We start from the raw sequence: 10,320 nt of genomic DNA, 5'->3' as shown, positions 1-10,320 counted from the left end.
AACAAACTTAAAATGACGTCGTTTTAAAAATAAATAATAGTATTTCCACCAAAATAATAATTATTTGTTGGAACACCTATGCATCTCTAATCTTCAATATCTCGCTAAATTTTAGATGCAATGTTATAAAAAAAAATACTTTTTTAATATGCTAAAAATTATATCAAGTATTAAAAGTTGTGTTTAATTTAAGACAAATTTTTACTTACATGGCTACAACATTGAATAATTTGTGCATTATATATAAATTTAAGACATATATGCACAAGAATATACAAAGTTCTAGAAAGCCGACGAGATCGTTATCCTAGCGGACATGAGTTGCTAAACAGTCCGACAAAACTATATCTTTATATTATGGCCTGGGCCCATTGTATGTCAGCTTATTTGTACGCCTCTGAGATATTATGGTAAGTAAATATACTAACTAGGTTTAAATTGACAATGGATTATAATAAGTAATTGTACCGGTTAGGTTCGGATTGGCAATGTGTTATGATAAGTAATTGTACTAGCTAGGTCCGAATGGTTGTTGGGTATGCCAAGGGTGTACATGGTTTGGTTTTGTGCGGTTTAGAAGAATTCTGAAACCAAACTACTCGTACGGTTTTTTTCAAAATGAATGATCAAATCAAATTATTAAAAATAAAAAATCAAATCAAACCATAAATAAACAATTTTGTGCAATTTGATTATAACCATTTAACCAAATTATTAAAATTTTAAACTTTTTTAATTATAAAGTAATTAATTAAATAATTGTATTTAAAAAATAATAACAATTTTAACTTTACTTTGAAGACCATAAAAAGTCCACAAGAAGCTTTAGTGTCTTTATTGTAAAAAGTGTATGCATTTTGAATCATTTTATAGTAGAAGGAAAAATAAATATTTACTTTCTAAACAATATGAGACTTTACAATTCTCTTTTCTTAGTTTTGAAAATTTGTGAATGTATTAAATATTAATAAAATATTTTCTTAACAATTAAATTGCTTAGTTTGAATAATTGGATAGACTTTATATTAACTCAAATGAAAATGTTCAAGCCACTGCATCCTCATTTCTAAAAGATATCAATATCTGAAAGAGGTCATTTGTTCAAATTTAGTTACGTTTTTATTAAAAAAAATCATACTGGAAGATGGTCTTCGAATTATTCAAGATACATGGGGAAAAAAATTAATTAAAAGAGTACTTCATCTAATTTTTTATTTTATAAATTTTTATATATTACTGTGGTGTATTTTCCAAATTGGGGATTTTTAAAAAATATGACTTTTTAGCCACCATTGTGCAAAAATATGGGAGTTTAACTTTCTTTAATTTGTATGGGAAAATTTAATTAAGAAAACTTAGTTTATGGGAAAACTAATCTCATATTGGAAATCAAAATTAATCAAAACAAATTAGCAAAAGGAGGGGTACTATTTTTTTTTTTATTATTCATTTATCTATTTTTTTCTTTCATTTGTATTGTTTTTTCTTTTTTTCATATTTTTTCAGTTTTTTTTTTCATTTTATTTTTTCTTCATTTTTGTATTTATTATTCTCCTTTAATTTTTTTTTTCTTTTTTCACACATATGAGCTTTTTTTTCTTCTTCCATTTTTTTTTTCATTTTTTTCTACCAATTTTTTCATTCATATTTTTTTTCTTTTCATTTTCCATTATTTTTCTTCTTCTTCTTTTCATTCTTATTTATTCATCTATTTTTTTTTTCATTCATCATTTCTTTTGTTTTTTTTTCATTTTTGTACTTATTCTTTTCTCATTCTATTTCTTTTTTTTTCTTTTTTTTCACACATATTATTTAACATTACATAATTATTCTACTATTTTTTTTATTTATTATCTTTTATTATTGTAATTTTTTTTTTATAGTTTTTCCACTATATGTAAAAAAAAATCAAATCAATTTTTTCAGCATTTTCTTTTTACTGTAACACTTATAGGAATACCAAAATTTGGAAAGAAAACTAATAAAAATCTGAAAACGTGAATGAGTAACTGGTTACCGTCACATTCTTTGTGTGTATATTTATGAGGGTAACTGGTTACTTTCACGTTCTGGTATGTGTGTATTTATGGTTTCTTTATGGTAACTAGTTACTTATGTTACTAAAATCATAGTTACTTATTCTTCCTTTTTTTAATGAAGTGTTCTTTCATTTTTTTTCCTTCAAATTTGATGTTTATTTTCATATTTAATATAAGTAACTCGTCACATCTCTTAGGTAACTGGTTACCTCTCTTATGGCAGAAAGTTACCCATCTCAGAATAACTAGTTACCCCTCCTGGTGCATGTTATTTAACCTAGCTCTAAGATTTTTTTTTTAAGATAAATCAAGTAACTGGTTACCCTACCCAGAATTTGAAAAAAAAAATGTACAACCTAAAAAAAAGGAAAAAAAATATTTACAATAAATAAAAAATAATAATAAACACAATTCATATTACAAAAAAAAAAATTGCAAAACAACCATGAAAAAATGTAATATAAAAATAGTTATATAAAATTAATATAAAAAAATAATCAAATAAGCTAAAAAAAAATAATCAAATTACAAACATACCCTTCCAAATTCATAAAACTTGATTAAGAGTGAAAATATGGCATAAACTAACTTTTATTACAAAAATATGGGAAACTAAACCCATAAAAGTAAAATTAAAACAAAAAAGCCACAGATTAACTTTTCTTGAAAAAAAGCCATATTTTTGCACAATCTATTAAAATTCCCATATAATATGTAATTTTCACTTCCAAATTTATAGCATGTTTATCTATAAGCACGGCAGTCTCTGGGCTGGCCCCAAACTATTAGAGACAAAACAAACATTTTTTATATTATACAGACTTCTGGAAAATATCACTTTTGAATATACCAAAATAATAAATATATATTTTGAGGCATGAGCCACCCCGTTAGCCTCTCTGGAACAAAAGCTAAAATTGCATAAAAAAACTCATTACAAATTACTATGATATCATTCACCCCATACAAGCCATGGAAGCATATGGGATTCTATTTTTAAGGAGATTGATTGCCCCACAAGCAGTCTGATTCAACGATCACTTTTGTGCACCCCAACCTCCAGCCCACTTTTACACCAAAATATTGTTCCAATACAAAATAAGGTAAAAATATAAAATAAAATGTGATATGGTATAAGATCTCATTGTTTATAAAATACAAAACATAAACTTTAATTGTTTAATTACTAAATGCGAAAATACATCAAAACATAATTTAAAAGACTTTAAACGATATCTTCTTCGATCTTCACACAGTCCATTCAATTCATTCATCCTCAGTACACATGCCAAGCTGTCATGAATCCTTCCCGCCATCCATATTCATTTTCCTGCATCATGCTAAAAAAAATAAAAGAATGAGCCTAATGCCCAGCAAAAAAAATCTACTAACAACATACATCATAAACATAAAACTATAACATAAACATATACTATAAAACATATGACTATAAAAACGTATATCATATAGGACTACAATATTAATGGTCATTAACTCATTAACATGGCATGTGATAAAACTATCTAGGTCCTCTGTCTACTAATCGAGGTAGGTTAGATCACAAAGTAGTATATGATAACCCATCTAGGTCATCTGTCTACTAATCGAGGTAGGGTAAAACATAACTCTAAACCATAAAAATGATAAAAATTCTTGGGGCTTGCTGTCTAAGCAACTCATATGCCCAAGCGACTACAAAACATATTCTTGGGGTTTGCTATCTAAGCAAGTCATATGCCCAAGGACTACAACATATTTATACATATACATATTATAGCATAAAACATATATAAACATGTACGTCCTAATTATCCATGGGTTATTAGCGAGCTGAGAGATGACATAATTATATCAGCCACGTGGATGCCATGTACGCGGAGCTGTTGTTACAAGGTCCTACCTCTTTAGCTCGAGGTAACCTAAGGTTTAATGGAGATTACCAAGGAATCGAGTCAGAAGTATGAACACCAGGGGCTGAGACTACATCAAGCTTGAGATATGAGCTTGAGTTGGCACCTCTGACCCCTTATAAAGTCAACCACGCAATGTAAACGTGCATATATCAGACATCATGTGTTTGATCCATCCCTGAATTCTCGGACACGCAGCATAAACGTGCGTGTTCAGGCACCCACGACTGGGTTGGGTCGTGTGGCTCATTATCCCCCTTTCCTATTGATTAGACCACACTTCATTGTCAGGTTTTAGGAATTAATCATGAATGTCACAGAAGTGACACGATGGGTAAGAAAGTCATGGGATGACCTCCCTTGCCAACCCCCAGGTGCCCTCTCCCTATAAATATGGAGGCCCTGAGAGTTGCAAGGGGTTGGATTCTATTTTGTAAAGATTTACCCTGTAAAGAATATCAGAAAGATAGCAATAATATTGGCTGGTGGACTAGAAGGATTTTAACCTTTGAACCACCTAAAAAAGTATTCGTGTTATCATTTTACTTTGAGATCATTCATCTATTATGGTTCATTATTTAGCACTAATCCCACTCTTTATTCTATTAATTATCTGTTGCCGAAGAACCACGTCAACATTTTGGTGATTTCATTGAGAGGCTGTTAGATTGGTGCTATCGCAAATACCCAACCATGGTAGTCACTCGCTCAAGACATGGTAACGAGGCGGACCAACGTGATGGGCAGGAGGCCCATCATGCCGCCATGTCCGATGATCAGAACCCTGAGGTTCAGCAGCGGCCGGGCAAGCAACCAATAGGCCGAGACGACACTGGAAGTTCGGCTCCCCGGCCGCCCAATCCGAACCCAAATTTCTACACTGCGGTAGAAATGGAAAATGCTCAGTTGAGGAGTCAGCTGGCGAAAGCTAACCAGCAGATTCAAGAGGTTTTGGCCTGACTACCCCCTCTTACAACCGGCGCTAACGTCGGAAAGAAGCAAGGCGAGACTCATAAGCCCCGCTGGGGTAATCGGTCCCGGCCCAGTCAGTCGGTCAGACCCCCAACATCAAATTCCACTCCCACATTGCACCACCGGGAAACCACTTTTGAGGAACTACCTAGGGCCGAGCAGCAGTACAGCCGATCGGTCCGGACCTCAACTCCCAGCTCACTTTTGCCCTCGAGCGCACCCAGGAGGGCCCAAGGGAGCTCGCGAAGGAGATTCGGGGAGGGCTCGCAACGACAGCCCGCCCTGACCAGCCGTCCTACGCCCCGCTCAGACCGCCGATCATAGGACACGGAGGATGGTACAGCGGAGCGGCCGCGACCTAACTTGATCCGCCCTGACGGGACTAGGATCGCATCCCCGGTCAAGCATCCTCCTTCACCAATAAGATACCCATCTCCTCCCCGCTCAGTCCGAGACATTCCGGCTCATGGGAGCAGCAGGAGAAATCCTCCTTCAAATGGAAGCTATTGGACCGGAAGTCGTCGAAGTGATCTATCCGGCGGAGACCTGCGCCAGCGCTTGAGCTCAGTGCAAAGTCCTCAGGCCGCCCCTAGGGACGACCTCTGAGATCGCCTAAACTCTCAAAGAGGAGACCCAGTTGGAAACAACAGTCGCGGTTGCCAAAGGGAAGACCTGTCCGAAGTACGAGACAACGGGAACGCCCCATATAACCTATCTCAAGATAGGAGGGACAATAACCCGCCAAACGTGTACAATGGATCCGGAGCTGTTGAACAGCCCTGGAACAACCAAGGAAGTCAGGACAAAACCCTTGAGCGTTTGGCTTAGATGGAGGAGCTGATGACGAAGCTCCTATCAGAAAAAGAAAAAGATGAATACGATTCAGGGGACGAACTTGAGCTCTTCGACCCCAGCATAGCAGCAACGGCGTATCCACCTGGTTTCCGTATGCCTCACTTGTCCAAGTTCAACGGAGACGGAGACCCGTCAGATCATCTGTGTATGTTCAATACCCTAATGATGGCCCACAACATTGGTCCCGAGCTGAGGTGTCTAATATTTCCTTCCACCTTGACTGGGTCGGCCAGACAATGGTTCAAACAGGGTAAGAAGCAATCAATCAGCTCGTGGAAAACTTTCTCTGCTGACTTCAAGAGAGCATTCCTAGCTTCCCAGGCTGCCCGCGTCAAGGCCGATACCCTGGCAAACGTAAGGCAGCAACCCGACGAGCCTCTAAAGGCTTACCTGAGCAGATTCGCGAACGTCGCTGCTCGGGCCAGAGACGCAAATGACAGCTCCAAGCTCATGGTTTTGAGGACCGGGATCCTCATCGGAGGAGGACTCTGGGAGGAGATACAAAGGAAGGAAGTCAGCGCTGTAAATGAATTCCTAAATAGGGCCCAGGGATGGATAAACCTGGAGGAGGCACGGGCATCAGCCGCGGGAACCAACCAGGCCCCTTAACAGCCAGCTGGAGTGGGAACAGACGTTGTGGCAGTGACCTAAACTGTTACACAGAATAACCAGTTTGGTGGAGGCAAGAGAAAGGGGAGCAGTGAGGGGAACCATCACGACCCAAAGAAGAACAAGTCCGTAGAAAAATTTAAGCCGGTCTACGCGTCTTATACCGAGCTCACTCACTCTAGGGAAAACATCTTCCTAGCAAATTCTGCTCGCCTCCCCTGGAAGAAGCCGTAACCGTTGAAGCACCAGAAGGGTAAGCGAGACCCTTCCAAGTTTTGTCGGTTCCACAACGACATTGGCCACAATACCGATGATTGTAGGAACCTGAAGGATGAGATCGAGACTCTCATCAGAGCTGGACCCTTAGCTCAGTATGCGCGAAATAGAGTTCCCGCAGGCCATCCAGCTCCGGAAGTCCCGATCAGTCAGCCCGGGTCTCGGGTAGATCAGGACGTCCTTCCTCCAGTGATAGGAGGGGAGATCTCCACGATCTCTGGAGGTCCCCATTTGGCTGGCACGAGCAGAGGTTCCCAAAAGAGATACGTCAACGAACTTAAGGCTCATAATGGAGTGGAGTTCATCCCTGAGCAGCATTTACCAAAGCAGCAACGATTGGAGAGGCAACCAATCATATTTACTGAAGAATATGCCAGCCACGTCCAGTTCCCTCATAACGACCCTCTGGTCATAGTCGTTCAGCTTGCTAATCGAAGGGTTAGGAGAGTGCTGGTCGATAATGGGAGCTTGGTAAACCTACTGTTCCGGTCTACGCCGGAGAAGATGGGTTTGTCTGTCACCGAGCTGAAAGCCACCTCCATGATGCTTTACAGATTCTCTGGAGAAGGATCGGTGACAATAGGAACGGTCGAGCTGGTGATCACCTTGGGAAAGGGACCTCAGACAGTCTCAAAACTCCTCGAGTTTGTGGTCATCGATTGTCTCGCTGCGTACAATGCCATTTTGGGTCGACCTACACTAATAGCGTTTGAAGCCGTTACCTCCATCCGCCACCTCGCGCTAAAATTCCCCTCTTCCACGGGGATATGCGCGGTCTGTGGCGATCAACTTGCTGCCAGGGAATACTTTAGCATTTCTATGAAGGGAAAATTAAAACCCGGGCAGTTAACAATGACCGTCCAGGGTGGAAATGAGGAATCTCAGGAACTTGTACCTAATCTTGAGATTGAAAAACCTCAGAATGCCGAAGGGGAAAATATCATCTTAGGTGATGATATCGACCCCAGAATAGGTGAGGATAAATCCGAGCTCCAAGCTATCGAAGAGCTCGAGGAGGTAAATATCGATCCACAGAATCCCTCGCGGATGGTAAAGTTCGGGAAAAATCTATGTGACGAAAGGAAGGCGGAGCTGATTAAGTTCCTGCAGGAGAACCTGGACGTGTTCGCATGGTCTCATGAGGACATGGTGGGGATTAGTCCGAGCGAACCTGCACTTGGATAAGAGTGTGCCTACGAAATCCCAGAAACAAAGGCGCCTGGAAACAACCCGAGCTGAAGCCCTAGAAGAGGAAGTAGCCCGGCTATTAAAGTGCAGCTTTATCCGTGAGGCTAAATTCTTGATCTAGGTCACCAATCCTGTGTTGGTCCCGAAGCCCAACGGGAAATGGCGGACCTGCATCGACTTCTCCGATCTGAACAAAGCTTGCCCCAAAGACTGCTTCCCCTTGTCGAGGATCGACCAATTGGTGGACACCACGGCGGGGCACGAGCTCATGTCTTTTATGGACGCATATTCGGGCTATAATCAGATCTCCATGAACCCAGCGGACCAGGAGCACACGAGCTTCATGACACCAACTAACGTTTATTGTGACAAGGTCATGCCCTTCGGGCTAAAGAACGCCGGAGCTACATACCAGAGGTTGGTAAATAAGATGTTTGCCAGCCAGATCGGGAAAAACATGGAAGTGTGTTATATTATTTTATAATATAATGTAAAATTATAATATATTATAACATAATGTTTTAGATTAAATAAATGTGACAAAGTGTGGTACATATTGTAACATATAATAGAGAGTTACAATATTTAGATATATGAGATATATCCAAATAATGTAACATATTTGGTGTTACAAATTTGTAACCTCCAAATATTACCCTTTATTGTGTAAATTGTTGTTACACAATATTGAGATGAATTTCATAAAGTCATATGTGATATGGCTGTTAGAGATATGATTTTAACCTCAATAATGTGTTTTGGGAGTTACAAAATCATTTGGGAGGGTTTGGAATCGTTTGGAAAAACAACACATTTTTGTGTTGAATTTGGTCAGTGGCCGCGGCCTGTGGGTCAGAGACCAGTGGCCGCGGCCACAGGCCAAAAAACTGACCAATTTTCAGTTTTGTCAATATTTGTTGAACGGCTCAAAAAACCCAAATAACTCCAAAATATATTTTTAATTCCATATTAATTCAATTAAACATTGGTAACAGCCATGGGGGTTGGTGGAATTTGAAATTCCAAGGGTGTCTCTAAACTCTATAAATAGGAGCCTATAGCTCACTTGTAAGACACAACATTTTCTATACACTAGAGCACTTGGCTAGAAACACCTTGAGGCTTGATAATTCCAGAAAGCTTTTCCAATATCTGAGAGAGATCCCTTAGTGCTTGAGTTAGGGGGAAATAAGCTTTTGGACAAAGGTTTTAAACCTTGTTCAAGTTGGTGATCCCCAATTTTCTTCACTTAGGTTGTGTAAGTGAGAGTTTGATTGTGTTTCTATTCTTCTTTTTATTCTATTGCTTTTCTTCTTATTCTCTTGTTCTATTTACTTGTATATTTTTGTTTAAGAGTTGTAATCTTTTCATTTGGTCTAAACACTTTATTTTACTTGTAATCTTTTGCTTAGAGTTGTATTCTCACTATTCTCTTCTTCATCATTATCTTCTTCCTTTCTTTAGTTTATTTGTATTTTCAGTTATAGAGTTGTAACCTTATTTAATCAATCTATATTTACTTGTAATATTATTGCATAGAGTTGTAATATTATAATCATTTCCATTGAGGCAAAACAATTTTTTCTTAACACTTTCTCCCTGGCTTTCGGGAGTGAGGCAGTCCTTCCCGTCGAAGTAAAGGTAGCCTCGCATAGAGTCCAGGCATTTGACCAAGACCACAATCACGAATTTCTCTGCATGTCCCTCGACCTGATTGATGAAAGACGAGAAGGTTCACAGCTACAGCTCGCACATTATCAACAAAAGATCACTCGTTATTTCAACTCAAAGGTCAGAAAACGCGCCTTTGGCGTTGGCGACCTGGTCCTCAGAAGAGTCTTCTTAGCCAGTAAGGATCCCAAATACGGAGTATTGAGATCGAACTGGGAAGGGCCCTACCAAATAACCGAGGTCGTAAAAAAAGGAACCTACAAGTTAGCTCGGCTTAACAGAGAAACAGTCCCACGAACTTGGAACGCTATCCATTTGAAGAAATATTATCAATGGTACCTTTGTAAGGCTTAATCGGAAAAGCAGTCTTTTGTTTACTAAGTAATGAGAATTAAATCTTTTTACATTATGGTGTATATTTGTGGATGTAATGTCAAGTAACCACGAAAGACCCTTTCCTAATTACTTGAGGGGCATATGTATCCTGGATATAACCAGGTCGTCCTAAAAAACTTAGAAGTTAATTCAAATCGATTGATCGATGTTTTTCTTAAAAAGCACGAGATATTGATAAAGTATTGACGCGAACTAAGTTTTCAAATTAATGTCCTAGGTTCAACTAGGTCCTAAAAAACTTAGAAGTTAATTCAAATCGATTGATCGATGTTTTTCTTAAAAAGCATGAGATATTGATAAAGGATTGACGCGAACTAAGTTTTCAAATTAATGTCCTGGGTTCAACCAGGTCCTAAAAAACTTAGAAGTTAATTCAAATCGATTGATCGATGTTTTTCTTAAAA

This window comes from Humulus lupulus, chromosome X, assembly GCF_963169125.1.
Source record: "Humulus lupulus chromosome X, drHumLupu1.1, whole genome shotgun sequence".
Lineage (NCBI taxonomy): Eukaryota > Viridiplantae > Streptophyta > Magnoliopsida > Rosales > Cannabaceae > Humulus > Humulus lupulus.
The sequence above is the reverse complement of the archived record's forward strand: the minus strand, read 5'-3'. Positions refer to the sequence as shown.